This window comes from Nelusetta ayraudi, unplaced genomic scaffold (assembly GCF_046127955.1).
Source record: "Nelusetta ayraudi isolate G7.1 ecotype Tasmania unplaced genomic scaffold, CSIRO-AGI_Nayr_v1 ptg000178l, whole genome shotgun sequence".
NCBI lineage: Eukaryota > Metazoa > Chordata > Actinopteri > Tetraodontiformes > Monacanthidae > Nelusetta > Nelusetta ayraudi.
In genome coordinates this window covers 413,308-435,678 of record NW_027466227.1, presented here as the reverse complement: position 1 = coordinate 435,678, position 22,371 = coordinate 413,308, and the positions used below count along the sequence as shown (strand labels likewise).

The window sequence follows — 22,371 nt, the reverse complement described above, 5'->3', positions numbered from 1 at the left end:
TGCATCCTTCCACTCTGTCTCAACCATGACAGGACACTCATTGACCTCAGTTTCAGCCTCATTCAAGGACTTTGAGGAAAAAAATGTCCCAGAAAAAAAAGACAAATTGCAAATTTCCCCAATGTGGGATTAATAAATGCTTCTTCTTTGGATTTTGCTTGGAAATCCCAGCAAATTCAAGTTTTGGGTTTTTTTGGACATTAGGGGGAAAAAAAAAAATCAACATTCTATGTTGTGTATATTTTCTATGTGTGTATTGTATCAGTGAGTGGAAAGAGTCTCTGTGGTCTGGTGAAAGATGACAGGAAGTGACGGAGCAGGAAGTTGACATTGTCTGTTGAAATCCATTTATTTCCTCATCTATATTTTCAGATGCACTGTGTGTTAATGAACCTTCTTCACGTGACTGATCCAGTCTCACATGCCACTGGCCACAGAGACTGATTCTGTCCCAGCAAAAACACAACACACTGTGTTCAGAGTCTGTTGGGTTTTTTCCAGTTGTTTCAGACATGATGAGATTTCGCTTTCTACCACTCCGTCTCATGCTGAACTGTGATTGGACGGTCGACGTTTAGTGGATTTATTCGGTTCTTTTGACCGAGGAGGCCTGCTGGAGACTGAAGGGAGTAAAAACAACACAAGGAATACATTTGTCAAAAACTTTATTCAGAAAATTCTTCAACCAACCAGGAACAACCAATGAGCTCAGGAGCAACATTAAAAGTGGTGGCACACAACCAGAACCTTTGATCCAAAGTGAAAAGGAGGCTTCATGCTGAGAACCATCTGCTCCGGCCTCCATCTCCAAGTCCTGCTTCTTCCACTGAGGATTCAGCTCCACCAGTGGCTTCTGGGACGTCTCTCCCAGTAACCACAGCAGCTTGTAGGGAGAAGCAGTCCGCCAGCCACCAGGCTCCACTGGGGTCAAAGATCGTGACACGCCCACACACTGTGTGTGTGTGCAGCTTGCTGTTTAGCTCCACTGGTTGTAGTTCTGTCAGCCACCACTAGATGAAGCTCTCCTCTTCACTCTCCTCCTCATCCTCCCTCACCTCCAGCTGTCGAGAGAAGAAGAGACAGCAGGAGTCAGGACTCACGGTCCTTGAACGCATCATCACAGAGATGTTGACTGTTGATGGAGATGATGGAGTGACTGGTGAGAAGAAGCAGACTCTCAGTCACATGTCAAGTGTGGAACATATGAAAGTCATGTGACCATGGAGTGTTGGACTGATACTGAGGCCTGATGAAGACGAACTGATCAATAATTGAGTGGTGAACTGAGAGAAGAAGCAGTTTGGCAGCAGATGTTGGATGAATGAGGAGCAGCTGGACGTCACCATCCTCCTCTCACACTGTGACTGGGAACACTGGACCTCTGCTGTGGGATCAACTGGCTTTGGTGCTGGAACCATCATCCACTGCTTCCAAACCAGTACTGACCTCACACTCTCCAGTTGATGGTCACTGCTGTGGACAAGATCCATCAGTGGCTTCACTGATGATTCCTTCAGCTGATTCCAACCCAGGTCCAGCTCTCTGAGGTGGGAGGGGTTGGACTTCAGAGCTGAGAGCAGCCAATCACAGCTGAGCTCTGGCAAACTGCAGCTCCTCAACCTGAATAGAGAATAAATGATGGAGAGTTTTTCCAGGGTGTCATCACTCTGAAAATCAAAGTGAAATGTCGACTTCAGAATCTGACACTACAGAAAATGTCATCTTGAAATTAAGTCCTCGGTCCAAAACTAATGTGTGTTGAAATGATGTTTGGTCACATGACCACTGATTACCTTTTCCTTTCTTTTTAATTTAGACACTGAATGAAGTTTTCATATTTCTGGATGTCATTTTGATATGAATCAACCTTCAGTTCAATGTTTATTCAACATGTGTGATGAACTGTGTTTGGTGCTGAAACCATCATGCACTGGTTCCAAACCAGTACTGACCTCAGAGTCTCCAGTTTCCAGTCTGGACTCTGCAGAAAACCACTCAGCACCTTCACTGTTGAATCCTGCAGCTGGTTCCCACCCAGGTCCAGGAGTCTGAGGTGGGAGGGGTTGGACTTCAGAGCTGAGAGCAGCCAATCACAGCTGAGCTCTGACAAACTGCAGCAACTCAACCTGAATAGAGAATAAATGATGGAGAGTTTTTCCAGGGTGTCATCACTCTGAAAATCAAAGTGAAATGTCGACTTCAGAATCTGACACTACAGAAACAGAGAGGGAGGGAGAGAGGGTGAGTGAATGAGCGCTGCAATCTGAAATCTGACCACTGGATGGCAGGATTTTACACACTGTGCCTTTAGACCAGTGGTTCTCAAACTTTTCTCTGTCACCCCCCACCTTGGAGGAAGGAAAGTTTTCATGCCCCCCCAGACAAAATCGTGGCAAAATTTTTTTTTTCAAATTGACTGAAACAACATAAAAGATGAACATTCCTCTCACCAGCTTTACGCATTTCTGCTGTGCAAATAATGTTTGACCTTTGACACTTTTTGTGACATCAAAACCAACATTCTTTTTTTATCATTAACATTCATTTCACATTCAGTTCACTTTTCTCTTCATTTATGAAATCATTTATGTTGTTCAAATAAACAACTTTAGCAAATCACTCTTTGTGGCATCAAATCCTGAACATTACTTTTTAAACAAGAATACTTTCACTGTTCTGCTGTGCAAAGATCTTTTCTGGCAAAGCACTTTTGTAACTTCCAACACGCAATGAAAAGCCTTCCTGGTTTCGCAGCCGGTGGCCGTCGCTGTACAGCAAAACAGCGTCCGGAGAAACAAAAAAATAAAAATGCCGAGCGACTACCGACGCACCAAGGACTACAACAGTCGGAGTGGAACGAACAGAGAAAATGTTGGAGGTTTGTTCAGCCTAATTCGGATGCGATGGAACACCGCCGCGGTGTCCAACGGGAGTGAGACGGGCTCGACTCGGCCCCCTGGTGGACGACGAGAGAATAGTCGGCCACAACGCTATTTGAAAACATGCTTGAGGACTGTAAATGTGTTTTGTAACATCAAGCAACTTTAGTTTGAAGGCTATTTGCAAAGTAGAGCCGTTGAATCGTGTCGATAAACCGCTAGCCACCACCGCTAACTCCGTGCTCTGCTTGTGTTGTGTTTGCTGGCAGCGAAAGTGGCGATTCTGGCTCGCAAGTTTCCTAAGTTTCACTCCCTATAGCGATTTTTAAACGCTGCTCGCTTGTTAACGCCGGTCGAATAGAGTTGTTGCTGTTTTGTGCTTTGTGTGGACTTAAGTTGTGCGGATATTCTTGTCTAATAATAAACGACTGTGAGACTCAGGTGATCGTTTCAGCGTCTACGTTTTCTCTTCTAGGAAAGTGTTTTGATACAAGTCAACAGTATGAAACAAAATCATTCTAAGACCTACGAAAATGTCTCGCACAAAACAAAACAAAACCACGGTTAATACAAAAAGTGAACCCTATGGTTTCCGGGACACGGGAGGCACAAAAAAACCTTTGGTTCGCCTTGCAACCGTGACTCCGTCCACGCTCAGGTACTAGTCAGGCTTATGGAAATACATTTCAACCGAGCTGTCCCGTACCGTGAAAGGCTGGCACTAGCCGCACAGGGCTAGTGGGTAAACGACCTTAGCTGTGAAAGTGGGACACCTTGTGATGCCATGAGTTTAATTTTTATAGACAAAGCAAGGCCATTTTGGTTACTGCTGAATGCTTCTTGTCTTTCTTGGGGGAAACTCTTTGTTTGTGTGTTTGTGTTGAAGGCCTTAGCTCTCTTTGGGATTCTATCACCTTTAGTTTTAAAATTTATCATCAGTGGAGAAGCGACAGGGTTACAGGCTTTTCTTGCTTCTCTACTCAAGAACTCTGTGAAACGTGCAAAATCTGGATAGCTGACTGATGTGTCGAGTTCATCTACGACAACTCTACTCCACTTTCTCATAATCCATTCTGGCAGTTTTTTGAGCAATTTGTGGTTTTCCTCACAATCATTAAGGATAGCCAGTCCTTGAACGTGTGGAATTGCTTCAGTGCAGCTTCGGAGGAAATCAGAAAACTCTCGTAGTGCTAGTGGGTCATTTGTGCTGATCTTTGGCCATTTCATGAGCTTATAATGGAAAGCCTTTTATATGATGAACGGATTTCCATACCTGTCCTGTAGAACTTTCCACGCTCCGTTGTATGCGTTCTCTGAATCTCGATAAAAGACAGCTTTGCGCGCCTCTCCGGCAAGATAATTTTTGAGATAAAACATCTTCTCACTCACTGGTAGGGGCTTTTTGTCAATAAGAGTAATGAATGACATCTTCCAATCTGTGAATCTTAAAGGGTCGCCACTGAATGTGGTGGGTTCAGCGACTGGCAAGCGATTCATACTCAATGAACTAGCAATTGCTTGTGCTAGATTGGCAGACTCTTGGTTCAGTGTTCTTGCAGAAGCTGCTTGGCTAGGTTGGAATGATGCGATATCTGGATTTAAAGGAGCTTCTTTTTTCTGTCTTCTGTAGCAAGCAGAACCAATTTGAGTGTCAATTCCTTCATTATGGTCCTCAAAACTTTCATAGGCTCTGACAGGGGCTGCTGCTATAGCAACCTCCTTTTCTGCTTGTAACTGCTGCAGCTTTGCTCTCTCTTGTTCCAACTGTTGTTGCATTTCCACCTCTCTTTGTTTCATTTCTGACAACAGTTTTGCTTCTTTAAGTTTCCATTCACTTTCTAAATTGTGGACATGTGCTTGCTCTGCTTGAATTTCTTCGATGGCCTTGGATTGCTCCATTTTAACAGCGAGCTCTGCCTTTGCATTAACTATGCTGCTGTGAGTACTGCTTGAGCCAGAGTGATTGCTTAATTGCTCTGATGGGCTTGTGGTTTCAGTTTCGGTGTGACCAAAGACAGACCCATATTCCCTTTTGTTTAAAATTTCTCTAACTCTTTCCTTTTCAAGTTGATTATTATATTCTTTATCAATGGTTTCTATGCGGTTGCTTACAAGTTCACAGATTTCCTTTGTTAGTGTACCACAGGCGTCCATTTTGTTCACAATCTCAGGTGTAGTGTCGCTGTTACGTAGAATTGGTTCATATTGCTGTTTTACGGTTTCATGCCTTGTTTCAATATCTTTCTGTAAGTCATTTAGGTCTTCTAAGAAGCACAGGGTTTTTAGTTTTGTCCTTGCCTCCCTTGCTGTAACTTTCCAAGAGTTATAAGCCTTGTGAAATGTTTTTTCACGTTTTTTGGCATTTTCATGATGCATTTCTTGACCTTTCTCTGTTCGTTTTCTCTGACGTGAGCTAGACTCGAGTGGGGTGTCCACAGGATTGTCTATTTTTTCCGTTGGGAGTGACATTTTTCTTGCCTTGCAACTGTTTTAGTTCAACTGTCTACTATGCCTAAATCTTTACTTATAAGGTGTAGCTATCTTCACCACAGAGTAACAATATGTCATGCATTCACAGACCATGAAGATATATAGACCCTTTCATAAACATGAATTATTATTCCATTGACACGTTTGACACACACCATGAAATATCGTCAATATCAGTTCACTTTTTCAATTTATTTGACCTCAGAATATGTTCAAGACACTTTAGTTGCATTGTGAACTTATGTGGATAAAGTCTCTTTGGCTCCTTCACACTCAATGTCTCTTTCTTTACCTTCTGTAGTTGTACCATTAGTATATTGTCGTTTTAATCTTGCCTGAGCATCATGAGAAGAGCGAAGTCGTCTGGCTTGTAGCAGGTCGGCAGATGAATCTAGAACCGGATGGCGCCAACCTCTCTGCAGGGATCCGTTGCAGCTGGGGCTTTCGCTGATCGTCGTCGGGGGAGTTTTCACTGTAGCAGCCCACTTGGAATTACTCGCAAACGCAGAGGGTTTTTACGGGTGTTCTTTTATTCTTCTCCTCCTCCTAATCCTTCACGTTTGACACAGTGAAAACTAATAAATAAACAAAACAACAAAACAAAATACAATGACGTGGTGTCATGCTTCAGCAAACAATACAAATCATATTTACATCTTTTGAATCAATCAACAATTATCCACCATAAACTCAATATTTCACATTAAATACATCAATAAACTTTGCCTACCTCCTTCCGCTTTCCAAGGGTGATAAACTTGAACTCAGTCTGCTAAACCTTTAGCTTCGACACTTCGTGATGATGCTCCTTACATAAGATAACCAACAAAGAAAAACATAAGGCAAGCCACAGTGACACAAACTTTCACAAGATTAACACATTACGTTAGAAGTAGATTTTACATGTTTTACCGACTCTGAAGTGAGATGGAGCATGTTGCTTTCCGAGGCAGGAGCAAACTTTCTTCGGCAAAAAGGAAATAGGCGGTTTTCAAAATAAAGGCACAAACGAAAAACGGTAACACAACAACACTTTAAAATAAAATCACTGCCATTTACAGTTTTTCCTTATGATGTTGAAAAAGAATAAAACTTTTTATTATTATTTCAATTATGGAATCCAGCGACAGTTCAAGAGGAGAGACCCCACCCCCACCCCCACAAGTTCAGTTAAGCCATTGCACACAAATGGAAGCATGTACAAAAACAAAATATTCTATTCAATATCTTTATCGTACATTTTTGTATTAAAACAAGCTTCATTTTGGTGTGAGAAGTTGTGTGTTTTATCCGTTCCGACAAAGGTCTCGGCTTGAATACGTCGAATGCTTCCGTATTGAAAAAAAGACACTTGGAAGATGTTTTTTTAAGAAATGTCCACTGGCCTTTGAGTAGTAGTGGGATGAGTTCGGAGCAAAGATTTCATCATTTTTTTGTACTCAGAAGGAGAAGTACTTGGTAAACCACTCCTGTTTCAGCTCCTCTCGCCCCCTCTGCTCCAGATATGGGCCCCTACAAAAACAAATAAACATTTATTTAGAGTGTCTTAATTTGAAATGGTTGCAAACCAAAATGTGAGCCATTGGCCGTTAAATAAAATGTTTTTTTATAGTGTTTTCTTTGATTCTTTCAAATTCAAAAAAGAACTGCATGTTCTCCGAAAATGTAAACCTTGCAGAAGGGGTGGACCACCTTGCCAACTTGCAATAAAAAAGCATTTTCAGTCAGTCTCAGCATACCCTGACCAATCAGCCTCTTTAACATTTTGCTATAATCGGGTAGCAGCTGCCGCAAGCTGGCCCAGTCCCAGTAGAAGATGGAGGAAAACAGGAATTGACTGTGAGCTGAGCTGCTGCTGAAGAAACTTGGAGAAACTTTTGTGTATACGCGGTGGTTTTTATCATATTAAAAGAAGTCTTGGGATTCACTTTACATTGAGTTATAAAGAAACTGGGAACAAAGATGGGAAATAACAAAAAAACATGCTTGTTGCTTTTGTATTTAAAAGATACAAATTCTCTGCAAAGTCATTACCCTATCGTTATTTCAGTTCTATTTCTTGGAGTGGAGCTATTTGAACTATGCTGTTGTGTAGTTAAATATAAAGATAGATGATATTTCAGAGGGGGATTATTTAGAGTTCCTTCATCTTTTGGGGTAAAAGTTCAGTTTTCAGTACAGACAAAAATAAGCATGGAGAAAATGACATTGGTTATTGTTATTAAAAGTGTAAGCATTCAATAATGACTCCTTGGTTGTAAGCATTAGTGATTACAGTTTGGTTGTGCTGCCGTTGAAAAACAAAAAGAAACTATAGTATCAAGAGAACCAAAAAATGATCCAGGTGCTAATGCAACACCTCTGGTCAGTTCAGTCCAGATGATTCTGCTACAACTTTGTCCTTTTTGCAAAAACTAATTGCAAATGTATTTTTTCATTAAAGGCAATGAAAAAAAAGAGAACTTTTTAATTTAAGTACATTTCAGAGCTTTTACTTTTGTTTCTTTACTTAAGTAAAGGAGTTGAATCAGTACTTTTACGTTTACCAGACTATTTTTCTACATACAAATCCATACTTTTGCCATCTATAACTAGGAAGCAGTTGCTTGCTCTTGAGACACTGTTCTTCTCCATTTCCATGAAGTGGGCCGTTACACCTAGAAAGCCTCGCATGCTCCTGTCAGTCCAAATGTCCACAGTCACAGACACAGTGTCTGCTTTTTGTAATTTGGATTTGATCTTGTACTCTTTGTCGGATGCTAGATCACTCAGACATCTGGTAACGGTGTTTCGACTTACTGGGCAGTATTTTTCATCCACCACTGACATGAAGTTCTGGAAGCTGGGTATGTCAACCAAGGACAGAGGAAGGTTGTATGAGATGATGAGGTCATGAATTATGGAGTCAGTAATGGTCTTCTGTCGGGGATGGCCCTGGCTGTATGTTTTCACTCCTTGTTTTAGTCCCACAAAGGAATCGAGGCTGCTCTGAGTCTGACCCTCTTGGGCTTCTCCACAGGAAACTTTTTTGGCTGCCTTATATTCAGCATACCTGTAGATGAACAACATGGGAGGTTGCTCATTTTTGTAACACAAACACTAGTAGGGTTGCCACCTCCTAGAGTTTCAAATCCGGGACATGGGGGGGAGGTGGAGGCATCCCCGAAATATACGGGTAAAAAGTGAAGTGCGTATATTTACGGGAGGGTTGGCAACCCTATCTAGACCACAGACGGAAATCAAATGAGGTTTTGTCATTTTCCCTAAACAACGGGACAAATTGTGTCCCGGGAGAGATTTTATTTTTCCCGGGACAGGTGGTGAAAAAAGAGAACAATTCTGGGAAAAACGAGACGGGTGGCAACCCTAAACACTAGTGTGATAAGCTAGCACAACAAGCTAGCGCAACAAGCTAGCTTGTAAAACGGCGGTAACCAAGCCGTGGTGTTTGTTTAATGTTACACTGCGGTCTCGTTAAACACCACGGCCCGACCGTTTCTTCTTGGTAATGCACTAAGCTAAACAATAACTAGACAATGTATGCAAAAACACTATGAGTACAACTTACCTTTCCTTGTGCACCTTTTCAATGTGCCGCAGGAAGTTGCTGGTTGTGGAACCTTTTTCTTTTATTGTCCTTTTGCAGCATTTACATTTTGCAGTTCTGTCTCTGCCGTTCTGTTTGAAGTTTGTGTAGCAGTGCGTTAATATAAAGGGTAGCGAACCTGGCGGTGGACTTTCTTTAGCAGTCAGGTTATTGATTCATACACACTCATCCTTTCATTTTTTGCTGAGGGCTTCTGTTAACTGCTGTCTCCCTCCTCCACAGTCACTGGGTCGGAACAAGAGCTGCTCTCAAGTGCTGCTGATAGAGCTAACAGGAAGTAGCCATCTGCACAGGGCTGCTGCTGATAGTGGAGCATCACGTGTGCTTCAGTAATCATCCAATCAGGAGTGTTGTGCTACGACTTTGAGGTTGACTTGTCAGGGGGAAGCAGTGAATTGTGTGTATTTTTGTTTTGCTTGTGAGAGTGATGGTAGGGAGCCTCTAATGTTGACTGAAGGCCTTCTATTGGCTGCTTTTGTCATTTGCCACTTCATTGTGGGTTGGTCCAGAGGGAGGGGCTTGCTAGTTAAAAGCTGACCACCAAGGCTCAGGTGGTTGTGATGAGGCAATTCAAAGCAGAAACAAGGCATTGAAAGTCTTCAAACAGAATCTTAATGATCAGAGTCTTATTGTATATCAAAGATCACAAGCCAGGGTAGGAAGAATCATAAAGTGTGCAAAGAAAGAGTATTGGCAAAGGTTTTGGCACTCAGTAGGGACTAGTGTTTTCAATTCAAGAGGAGCAATTTGTCATCTCAATTGAAGCATCCAGTATTCAGAGACATTTTGCTTTTCATGCTGAGCTACGTGAAAACTCTGAAGTCACTTCTACTGATCTTTTGGGGCCGTTGGAGTCTCAGTCCATGGTGGGACTCCAACCAACAACCTTGTGATTCACAGTTAGTTGTCTTATTAACTGAGCCATCTGTGGGCTGATGGGATGCAGCTCCTGGAGAACTGATTGAAGCTCTTCTCTGAACAGTTGAAAAAATCTGCATACAATGTTGTTTTTTTCCAAGTACAAAGAATTTTAAATACTTTCATTAAAAGTTATTAAAAAAGTCCTGTGGTAGCTTAGCACGAGACGGCGCTACTCCAAGCAAAATCTCAACATGTCTGAAAACCAGAAAAAACACATGCTATAGTATAAAGTACAAATATACACAGTATAAGCCTGGTCATGTGGTACCAAGTGGGATTTGAAGCCACATCTTCTACAACCACAGCAAGAGATTTAGCCTACTGAGCTAACCACCTTGTTAGCCTGAGCACTGTGGAGGTCAATCGGTCACCCTGTTCATACATCCTATTATACAGCCCACTGCTTCTGGTAAACACGTGACTATAAACTGTGTCATTATATCATACAGTGACCTATATATGATTGATTTGATGCTGATGATCTTCTATTATTCATCACTGATGAGGAAATGAGTTGAAGAATCTTTGGTTTTGGCAACTTGTTGTCCTTTGTTGTGTGTCTGTGTCGCTGCTTGTCAGTGTGTGTCAGTGTGTGTGTGTCAGTGTGTGTCAGTGTGTCAGGTGAAGCACTAAGGCCTCTGTAGTTCTTTGCTTTCTCAGCGCTGAAGACGGTCTTGTGGGGCCCAATGCTGACTCCCAACACGGAGCTCCCCCTTCCCTCTTTTCAAACTCTGTTTGAATTACATTTTCAAAGAGTGAGGAGAATTTTCTTTCCTCTTCATTGTATCTAAAAGGCTTCAGCTCCACTTGTTGTGTTGCACTTGTACAAAGTGACTGTGGCTGTTTGTTTCTCCTGCAGAGTCCAGTGTTGAAACGCACCAATGTCAAGTCACTGCTGTCTATTGATATAGTGACATCCCTGCACAGACCTCAGGAACCTGCTTAGCAGCTTAGCTCAGTGGGTTAGCCTGCTTACTGTGGTGCTGAAAACCAGGGTTCCAATCCTGGTTGTTGGTTCAATTCTGAAGCAAATCCTCTTTTGTTCTCTTGCTACTTTGAACCAAGCCCAACTCCAACACTAAGTGAGCCTCTAATCTGTTTGACTGGTGGGCCATAATGGCTTCCACAATATGACAGAGGGGCCGCTTTCTCATTGGAGGAAGACATATATCAGGGGATGTGTAGACAACATGTTGCTTTAATGGCAATTAAATAATGAACACAACAAAATAATTGTTTTCATTGTTTTCTATTTCATGACTTAATGACTATTAATATAATTCCTTCAAGTTTGGTCGGCCGGATTGGAGAGTGTAATTGGCCGCATATGGCCCCCGGGACGTAGTTTGACTTCAAACCTGGATTCTCTGACATAATTCCTCCTTTCTGAACAGGCCAGAGGTGGAATCATCTTTATATGACCTTCCGTTCCTGAAATACACGTCTTTGACCTATGAATTTGACCTTTGACCCGGTTCCAACCGTCTGACCCCTGATTCAATTGTTCCGTTACAATCAGGCTCCCTGAAACTGGGAGGGTGGGCGGAGTTTCAACTCAACAACAGGAAGGTAAAGTCAGTGAATGTGGATTTGAACAGTGCCACTGATCCCTCTGGCCCTGCGCTTTTCAAAGCCTCCACTGGGGGGCGCCAGAGGACTGCAGGGGAGGCGAGCGTGAAAAGTGCGGCATCCTATTGAAAGTGAAGCCAAAGTTGAACGATGAAGCGGCGGGAAAAGCAACAGTGTCCATAGTGATGATGAAAGTCTCTGACTACAGTTGATGTGTTGATGATTTGATTGGAGGAATTGCACCAGCAGCCTCAGAATGAAGACATGAGTTGACTGGAGAACTGGAGGAGCTTTCAATGCATTGAAAAATATGTTGAAAAACACTGCAATATTTATTAGAATGTGTTTCAAAGAGATGGTAAAGCATGCAGATGATAGAATGTGTTGAAAAAAGACATTGAAGATCAAACACAAAGGATTATTAAAATGTTATTGAAATATACACGTTCAAGAACATACACATGTGAAAGATGCTTACAAAAATACACATGTGTACAACATTTATTGTTGAAACCTTTTTTTAATTAACAAAGCAATGAGAATAACAGTAGTAATGGACCTACCTTGACCTCTGACCCTTGACCTTTGACCCTGAGAGAGAGATTATTTCAAGTCAAGGCTTTTTAAGGTCAAAGGTGATCAGAGCAATGATACTTCAGCATCAAAGCTTCTCTACAATAAATGCAGCATCCTGAATGCTGCTCATTGAGATGTGTGTGTGTGTGTGTGTGTGTGTGTGTGTGTGTGTGTGTGTGTGTGTGTGTGTGTGTGTGTGTGTGGCCAGCAGAGGGCAGTGTTACTGCAGCTTGCAGTCATTTGCAGCCATTTTCAAGCAGTGGCTCCAGTGCTTGGATGTTTCCCACAAGCTTCATTTGTCCATCACTGCTTTGTCCTGCAGTGTGTTCTGCTCATTGTGCAGTTTCTGCCACTGTTTTCCTGCCACTGCTTCTGACACAATGTTTGCTGCCCTTGTCTTTTGATGGAGTGAGCAGCTCCTTGAGGACCAGACCATCTTCACCTCTTGCACTCCAACTGCTCCTGGGAGCCACAGCCACACTGGATGCACCCTGGCAGAGAGAGAGGGGCGTGGCTGCACTTCAGCTCAACACAGCGTCATGTGATTTCAGGGAAGTGGGAGCAGAAACACTGATCAGAGAATCTAAGAATCAGAAAATATCCCAAGAGCACCTCAAAGTCCAAGTGCTTCTCCGTCTGGCTGCATGTTGGCTGGAGGCAGCAGCAGCAGCAGCAGCAGGAGTCCTCCTCTCTGTTCACAGAGGGTCGCTCTAGGTGGACACAGGTGGCTTCTTTCACTCCTCTCTCAAACCATCTGTCTTCTGTGTCTAAAATCTGGACCTTTGAGTCTTGGAAGGAGCAGCCTTTGTCCCGGAAATACAGATGAACCGCTGACTCAACAGAGCTGTTGATGACAACACCTGCTTGATCATCAACACCTCATGTTGAAAAATCAACACCTTGCTATTGGTCGGTCCCATCAGCCTTGGCCCCGCCCACACCTTCACTGGTAATCTGATTGGATGTTGGTTCTGGGATTGGATGGAATCTTGGAAACGGGTTGAAAAGGGAAAGAAGGATTCCGAAATGGGATTAGATGATGTAATCCAATCCTAATTTTAATCTGGATCAAAGCTTCAGTTTGTGTTGTTGAAAACATTTCAGTAGGATGTGGAGAACTTTGATCCAAAAAGAACTGTATTATCCTGATCCCAACTGGGGGTGGGATTTCAAGGTGAATTTCAGGAAGGAAATGAGCAAAACTTTAACATTGGTCAAATAACCAATTTGTATCATTTTAGCAGAGGCCCTTCAGGCAGGCAGGCAGCAGTCATTCAGAGTTGGAGCATTTCTATCTGGCTGTACCCCAGAGAAACAATGGAAGGCCTCAGATGACTGGAGTATTGATTTGAGAATCCACGTATTGGACGGATCAATATTTTAGTCCTGATCTGCTCAATCGTGTCATTTCCCATCATGCCCCTCTCACCAGTCAAGCCGTCCCGCTGCCAATACTGGTAAAGACACGACATATAAATTTAAATATTGAAGTTTCACATAAAGTATCCAGTTTTTAACGTAGGATTTTACTTATTTGATCATCCAACAGCATTGTTAGATGGCGAACCAATGGCTTGATACTATAAAAACGTCACTTCCGGGGTTGGCCAGCCGGAGGGAACGGTGGTGACGCAACGAGGAAATACACTGAAGGCTAGACCGTCCCCAGTGGTTACCGGGGAGGCGGGGTTTGGTCCGTCCTTCTAGGCTGGGTCCTCGAAGAACGCTTCCTTCAGACGGAGGACACTTGGACTGAAGGGTGCAGAACCTGAATTGAGACACAGCACATATGTGACGGAGAGTCTGCTTCTCATCAGCAGTGAATCCATCATCTTCACTCAACAACAGTGAATGTCTCTGATGATGCGTTCAAGGACTGAAGTGTGAGTGCTGACTTCTGCCGTCTCTTCTTCTCTCCTCACATGGAAGTGATGTGTTCACGTTGAGGGAGGATCACTTGGTCCTGAGGATGGGGGGAGGGCTCTTCCAGAGTGTAGCCAGTAGGGGGCATTAGAGGCTCGGCCTCCTTGTTGTCCTCAGGAGCTGACAGGAAGTGTCACATCCCTCAACAAGTGTCCAGTCTCATCACGTCAGGGAGAAACAGGTGCAGCTCTTCAAAGAGGAAATCACATTTTTCTCACCGTCATCATGGACTGCCAACAAGTGATGGCAACTGTAGTTCTGGAAAGAGCTGCCAGGGGGCGTCCTCGAGTCAAAACTACCTTCTACTGCAGACTTTACAGAGAAATGAACACATGCTGAAAAAATAACACATTGATTAACAGGCAGATATTTCAGACAGGTCACTCTATAATATGTCAATAAGAAACACAATGTGTTCAAATGTGGCCTTGAACCTTCAAACCTTCCTATGACGCGTCGGTCCTCGCAGCTCCCAGTTCTGCCACTGAGGGGCGCTGTTTGACCAGTTTTTGCTTGTTTGGTTTTGTTTGTAGCCACAATGCAAGCATCAGTTGTATCATACTGGGGAGTTGATCTTTCTGCCTGGCAACAAGACATTTCCAGCCAATAGAAAAACTATGTCAACATAATAATACTGCTGAAAATCAATCAATCCTCTCTCTCTCTGCCCCCCCCCTCTCTCCCACCCACTCTGTCAGTGACTCCACTGTCTCTGTCTGCTGAGAAACAAAGGGCCAGTTCCACAGAGCCACTGCTCAACCAGAGCCCACCAGGTGTCAACCACACCAGATAGAAAATATACATTTGATAGATGAATATGTCATCTAATAATATATTAGATGATGTGACAAGACCAGCCTAGAAAACAGCTACAAATCCATGACGGGCGCAACGTGGTGGCTAAAAGACGCCGTCATTAACGGCTGCGCTCCATTCTTTGTGGCTCAAATTCTTTGATTGTGAAGTTGCATGAAGGGATTGAATTTAGAAAAGAGAGCAAAAGACAAGAAGTGATTTGTGAAGAGCCCACTAGGAGGCCAGCAGGCTGTCAGTTAGTGTTGATGGAGACAATGATTCCATCCAACTAATGATGGAGTCAGAAAAACAGCTGACAAGTGATGGACACCAACAACTGATCCACTCACTCAAAGCCAAAGTGTCTCCACAGGAAGACGGAGGGGAGTCCTGGTGGTGAGAAGCAGCAGCTGAAGGAGCTTCTACAGCGGCAGCAGCAGCAGCAGCAGCAGCAGCAGCAGCAGCAGCAGGCCAGGATGAGCTGGACGTCCTCGTTATACAGAAGGTTCATTGGCTCATTCTGGGACCGGTCTGCTCCATCAGGTGAGTCCTTGTGTCTTCAGTGTGGAGCAGCACTGCAACCTGCCAGTCACAGCCAGACTGATCACAGTAAGACTGTCCACCGGCACCTCCTTCACTTCTCCCTCTGAGATCACGTCAGGACCTCCAGTGAGAAGATTCACTGAGGGACGTTGAGAGCAAACAGTCACACAGCAGCTTCACCACAGCAGCTGAAAAGTTGTGGAGAGAAAATGATGCTCACACTGTCACACTGATGTTTTCTTCTCCAACCTTTTCTCTGCTCCAGAGGCTGATGATGGTCTGCAGGAGCTTCTACAGCAGCAGAAGATCAGTCTGGAGAGGAGATGTGAACGTGCGACTGAAGGTGAAGAAGCAGGAAGTCAAACCCTCCTCAACAGCATCTACACTGACCTCTACATCACTGAGGGACTGAGTGAGGAGGTCAACAGAGAGCATGAGGTCAGGCAGCTGGAGACCAACAAGACCAAGAAGACCACAGAGACCAAGAAGACCACAGAGACAAAGAAGACCAAGAAGACCAAGAAGACTAAGAGGACCACCAAGACCTCTGAGACCATGGAGACCAAGAAGACCAAGAAGAGCCTCCACGACCGTCCAATCAGGTGCAGCCAGATCTTTGAAGCCTCACCTGAGCAGCAGGGACTCAGAGTCAGAGTGGTGCTGACCAATGCACAGCAGAGCAGCTGCATGTCTGCAAACTTCTCTTCATCTTGGACGGCCTGGATGAAAGCAGACTGGCTCTGGACTTTGAGAAGAACCAGGTGGTGACTGACGTCACTCAGAAGAAGTCAGTCAGCGTCCTGCTCACAAACCTGATCAGAGGAGATCTGCTTCCCTTGGCTCTGCTGTGGATAACTTCCAGACCTGCAGCAGCCAATCAGATCCCTCCGTCATGTGTGGACAGGCTGACAGAAGTACGAGGCTTCACCGATGACCAGAAGGAGTATTTCAGGAGGAGGTTCAGAGATAGAGGAGATGTGTCCAGCAGGATCATTTCCCACATCAAGGCCTCCAGGAACCTCCACATCATGTGTGAGATCCCGGTCTTCTGCTGGATCACTGCCACAGTTCTGGAGAGCATGTTGAGCTCAGAGCAGAGAGGAGAGCTGCCCAAGACCCTGACTGACATGTACTCACACTTCCTGCTGGTCCAGACCAAGAGGAAGCAGCACAAGTATGGAGGAGGTCCACAGGAGCTGACGGAGGCTGACAGGGAGCTTCTTCTGAAGCTGGGCCAGCTGGCATTTGAACATCTGGAGAGTGGAAACATCATGTTCTACAGTGAAGACCTGGAGAAGTGTGGTCTCAGTGTGACTGAAGCCTCTTTGTACTCAGGAGTTTGTACAGAGATCTTCAGAAGAGAGAGTGTGATCTTCCACAAAACCGTCTACTGCTTCGTTCATCTGAGCATCCAGGAGTTTCTGGCTGCAGTCTTCAGCTTCCACTGTCACACCAACTGGAAGAGGACAGAAGATGGTCACTCTGGAGAATCCCTGGATGAGTTCCTTCAGAAGATGATGAAGAAATCCCTGCAGAGTCCAAACGGTCACCTGGACTTGTTTGTTCGCTTTCTCCATGGACTCAGTCTGGAATCCAACCATAGACTCTTAGGAGGCCTGCTGGGTCTCACTGACAATCATACAGGAACCTTACAGAAGGTCATCAACAACCTGAAGGAGCTGAACACTGGTGATGTTTCTCCTGACAGAAGCATCAACATATTCCACTGTCTGCTGGAGGTGAAGGATCAGTCAGTGCATCAGGAGGTCCAAGAGTTCCTGCAGTCAGAGAACAGATCAGAGAAGGGACTCTCAGCCATCCAGTGTTCAGCTCTGGCCTACATGCTGCAGATGTCAGAGGAGGTTATGGAGGAGTTGGACCCCAGCAAGTACAACACAACCTGGGAGGGAAGATTGAGACTGATTCCAGCTGTGAGGAACTGCAGGAAGGCTGTGATACGTTTAGTAAGGTATGTAAACATGTAAAATGTGTGTGTGTGTGTGTGTGTGTGTGTGTGTGTGTGTGTGTGTGTGTGTGTGTGTGTGTGTGTGTGTTGAATTGTGAGTCAATGATGAAGAATAATGTCAAGCATATTTTGTTGAGTTGCACTTCTCTTTTTTTCCTTTTTGATTTTGTCTGACTAATTATTCCAGCTAATCTTATGGACTGTATAGGACAGGCAAGAATCAGCTTGGGCTTCAGCCTGCTGCTTTTTCCTTCACACAGTTGTTATGTTTTTGTTGTTGTGAGTCTTTATAATGTGCACATTTGTTTTGGAAGCTTCTTTTTCATTGTTGTCAGTTGATTGCACAAGATTGATTGAATTTACACTGTCAACCAAAATCAACTCTTCAATCATTCATGATGAAGATGATGGTGATGGTGGTGTTGATGATGTTGATGATGATGATGATTATGATGATGATGGAGGTGATGATGATGTTGATGATGATGATGATGATGATGGTGGTTATGATGGTGATGGTGGTTATGATGGTGATGGTGATGATGGTGATGGTGATGATGGTGATGGTGATGATCGTGGTGATGGTGGTGGTGATGATGATGATGATGATGGTGGTGGTGATGACGGTGATGGCGATGATGGTGATGAAGATTATGATGATGGTGATGATGATTATGGTGGTGATGATGATGGTAATGATGATGATGATGATGATGATGGAAGCAGCAACTTCTCATTCTGCTCTCCTTCATTCAGTGTTCAACTCTCAGATCTTCACTGTGCCAGTGGTGTCTTCAGCTCTGCAGTCCAGCCCCTCCCACCTCACACTGCTGGACCTGAGTTGGACAATCCTGAAGGATCCTGGAGTGAAGCTGCTCTGTGCTGGACTGCAGAGTCCAAACTGCAGACTGGAAGTTCTCAGGTCAGTTCTTGCTTTCTACTGGTGGACAGTGTGTGTCAGCAGATGACAACTGGTGTGTAACGCTGCTCAGTGTGAAGACTTTGAAGCAGATATTAAAGACTCATCTAGACAAAGTGGATGTTGTTGATATTTTCATGTCAACAATCTGCAGCCAGAAAAGACTTTGGATGGTGGAAGAAAGTGTGGAAAATGTCTCCAGTCACTTGAGAGCTCAACGGAAGTTGTTGATTGGTGATGAAGGTCACATGACTGAGCAGAAGATCCTGTGAAGAAATATTAGAGGCAGATTAATAGTGCAGCAGTATTTCTTCATCTTGTCCTTTGAATGTGTTTGACTTGTAACGAGACTCTGATGACTGAAAACAGCCACAAGCACACAAAGGACTCACTGATTATTTTCCATCTTCACTGCTGATTGGCTGCACACTGACTGACACACTGCTGTTGTTATTGTGTTGACAACACACTGGCACAATGACTCCTTTGAGGGAATGACTCAGTGATCCCAACAGCTGCACATCTGGATCATCAACAGGGAGGAATGACTCTGAATATGACATTTACACCATGGAAGGAATCAAATATTCATTCTTTATTCAGGTTGGAGAGGTGAGTGACAACCAGCTGCAGGATTCAGGAGTGAAGGAGCTGAGTGGTTTTCTGCAGAGTCCAGAATGTAAACTGGAGACTCTGAGGTCAGTTCACCCTCTTCACTCTACAACTTCTATCACTCTTGTTATTGTTGTCATGATTTTCACTTCACTGCTGTTGGAAATTCAATTTGCAGTCACTGGTTTGTGTTTGAAATGAGTGAAACTGGGTTTAAAGGTCCAGTGTGTAAAATACTGCAATCTAATGGTCAGATTTCAGATTGCAGCGCTCACTCACTCACCCTCTCTCCCTCCCTCTCTGTTTCTGTCGTGTCAGATTCTGAAGTCCACATTTCACTTTGATGTTCAGAGTGATGACACCCTGGAAAAACTCTCCATCATTATAAACTCTCCATCATTTATTCTACATTCAGGTTGGAGAGCTGCAGGTTGTCAGAGCTCAGCTGTGATTGGCTGCTCTCAGCTCTGAAGTCCAACTCCTCCCACCTCAGACACCTGGACCTGAGTCTCAACCAGCTGCAGGATTCAGGAGTGAAGGTGCTGAGTGGTTTTCTGCAGAGTCCAGACTGTAAACTGGAGACTCTGAGGTCAGTTCACCCTCTTCACTCTACAACTTCTATCACTCTTGTTATTGTTGTCATGATTTTCACTTGACTGGGCCCTGTTGCAGGAAACTAGGATGAGGGATTAAGCCGGGATATCTTGGTTATCCTGGATCAATTGATGTTTGATGTGGTTGCACAACAGTGGGATAGGTGGAAGTGAGATATGTTCTGCTAGAAGTTACCGTGGAGATTTATTGTGTGGAGTGAGCTGCTCCAGACCAGGCTGAGTTCCAGGATCTATTTCATCCTTGTCTCAGTCAACAGTCACCACCAGTGGAAGGCAGTGCTTCTTCCACTCAACACTGCACATTGTTATCACATTCACCTCCAGCCACTGTCATTATTTCAAGCTTTGGAATCATTTCATTTCAATCATGATAAAGAAATGAGTTGAGATCATATTGCAATCATTGGATAATTTCTAACATGACTTCTACGTTGCCATGCATCCTATATAAAAATACACATCCCATAGAAAGATGAAGACACATCAAAGAGTAACATGAGCTTGTTTTTGTGACAGTGGACGGTCCTGTCACTATGCCTCCAATTGATCATGCGCCCTGGCTGCTTGGCCAAGGGAAGATCCCTTTGGCTGAATGCTTGGTGCGCATGACTATGACCTGGGAGTCTGGGCTTCCAAGCTCGCGAGCTTTGAAAGTTCGAGAGTCTGGAGACTCATGGAGATGGCAGCTCGATAGAACGGCTCCCGAAAGAACCGAAGAAATCACAGACCTACCCCCATCCAGTTGAGTAATATAATTTCCACATACCACGGTAAACGTACAGAGGGGTTAAGACGACAAACGAAGCCCCTGCTTCTATATAACAATCAGCAAGAGAAAGGAAGTAGTTACAGCTAACTCCGTGAAGCCACGGGCTAACGAAGAAGCGAGGACGAGATGGCTAGCTTAGAAGTGTTACTAGAAGAACTGAGAGGTTTCCGTCAGGAAAACAACAAACAACTGAAGTCTATCAAGGAGGAAATTAATAAAACGAATGCAAGAATCAGCGAAGTGGAGGAGCGGGTGGAGAAAAATGAAGAGAGGACTCTAAACACGGAGGAAGTGTTAACCGGGCTGCTAAAGTTACACGTGAAGCTGGAAGAAAAGCTAACGGACCTGGACAGTCGATCTCGTCGGGAAAATGTCAGGATCTACGGTGTTCCGGAGGAGTCCGAGAAGGACTCGGAGTCGATGACTACATTTGTGGAGACCTTACTGAAAGAGGGGCTCGGTCTGGTCGAGAACGCGGCAGACGTGCGGATAGAAAGAGCACATCGGGCGCTGGGACCGCAACCCCCGAAGAATGTATCACCACGTTCAATACTTGTGAGGTTTTCGAGCTTCAAAATGAAAGAGTCTGTACTGCGCAAGGCTTGGCAACAAAAGGGACTCTTTTGGCGTGAAAAGCGAATAAATCTCGACCACGACTACCCACCAGCCATTCTCAGAAAACGACGAGAGTATACGGAGGTTCGTAGGGCTCTGAAGGAGAACGGGGTCTCGTTCCAGACCCTTTTTCCGGCGAGATTGCGAGTGAGATATGAAGAAGGGCCCAGAACCTACGACAACATAGAGGAGGCTACGGAGGACATGGTCAAAAGAGTTTACAAAGTGAAAGTCATCATTTCACCTGATTCCCTGAAGGAGCAGATCGAGCGGCTGACCTGGACTAGGACAGGAGGGAGAAGAGAGAAAGGCGCCTCCAGCTCTTCAAGAGAAGTCAACTACAAAGAGAGGCTCCGGGCATTTAGGAGAACATCACCACCAGCTCCTTGAGAACTGAAGGATACCACGTTTTTCCTCTTGAGGTACATTTCTCAGATAGAAATTTCTACATAGGCTAAGTTAAAGATGATAGTTTCACAAAAAGGTTCGTCAGGGTCCATCCGGAACTGTGCTGCTGCCACCTGAAGGGCCCTCACCAATAGATTTGGGAGGACATTCCCTTCCGGGCTGTCACCAAGAAGCTCAACAGGGTCTAGGTTATGGACCCCTGTTTGGAAGCCGAGCTTGTTTTGTTTTGTTTTTTGTTTTTTTGTTTTTTCATTGTGCAGTGAGTATGTATGTTCTTGCTTTATCTGTTCATGTTCTTTTAGTTCTAGTGGGCTTGAGGGGGCTCTCCAATGTGATTGGTGAAATGGAAGACATCACTTAAATGGAAAGAAAACAACTGAAGGTGGTTTCATTCAATATAAATGGGATGCATAATCCGATAAAAAGATGGAAAATTTTATCTAGAGAAAGAAAGAAAAGGTCCAAATAGCTTTTCTGCAGGAAACCCACCTAGACGATTCCGAACATGCCAAGTTGAATAAGATGGGATATAAATATGTGTATTTTTCTTCCCATGCTTCGGGGAGGCGAAGAGGGGTGCCAACTTTAATATCAAGTACCCTGCACTATGAACATATTGCAGAACATAAAGACAAGGAAGGCAGATTTGTTTTGACTACAGGGAAAATTGATGGCGTCCTGATAACTCTTATTAATGTTTATGCTCCACCTGGTAGCGACTGGACCTTCTATAGACACATATTTGAAATGACAGTAACAAAACGTCAAGGGGTATTGATATATGCCGGGGACTTTAAATGTTAGATTAAACCCGAATTTGGATTTGTCTAATGGAAAATCTAATACACAAACTATCAGTAAAAGAATCAGAAACATGTTAGAAGAAACTGGATTGGTGGATGTATGGAGAGTTAAAAATCCATGTCGTCGGGATTACACGCATTACTCCCCTCCATACAAAGTATACTCACGCATAGATTATTTTTTCATGCTCAAAGATGATATTCATAGGATAGAAAAATGTGAAATCGGCCAGAGCCCTAACTCGGACCACAGTCCAATTTATATGTCTTTTTTTCTGATTAAGAAAAACAGATTCACTCTCTGGAGGTTTAACACAAACTTGCTGAAAAATAAAATTATTAAAAATAATTTGAAAGATGAA

The 22,371-nt window shown here is 44.0% G+C and overlaps 1 long non-coding RNA gene across 1 annotated transcript in view; it reads right to left on the bottom strand.

Moving 5' to 3' along the window:
- Nucleotides 1-648: 648 nt before the first annotated feature.
- The window catches only part of LOC142881040 (uncharacterized), a 61,495-nt gene continuing 39,772 nt past the window's right edge, over nt 649-22,371 (bottom strand). Inside the window, exon 2 of the long non-coding RNA XR_012925500.1 lies at nt 649-1,620. This is a non-coding gene — a long non-coding RNA (uncharacterized LOC142881040). The remainder of the gene's footprint in view (nt 1,621-22,371) is intronic.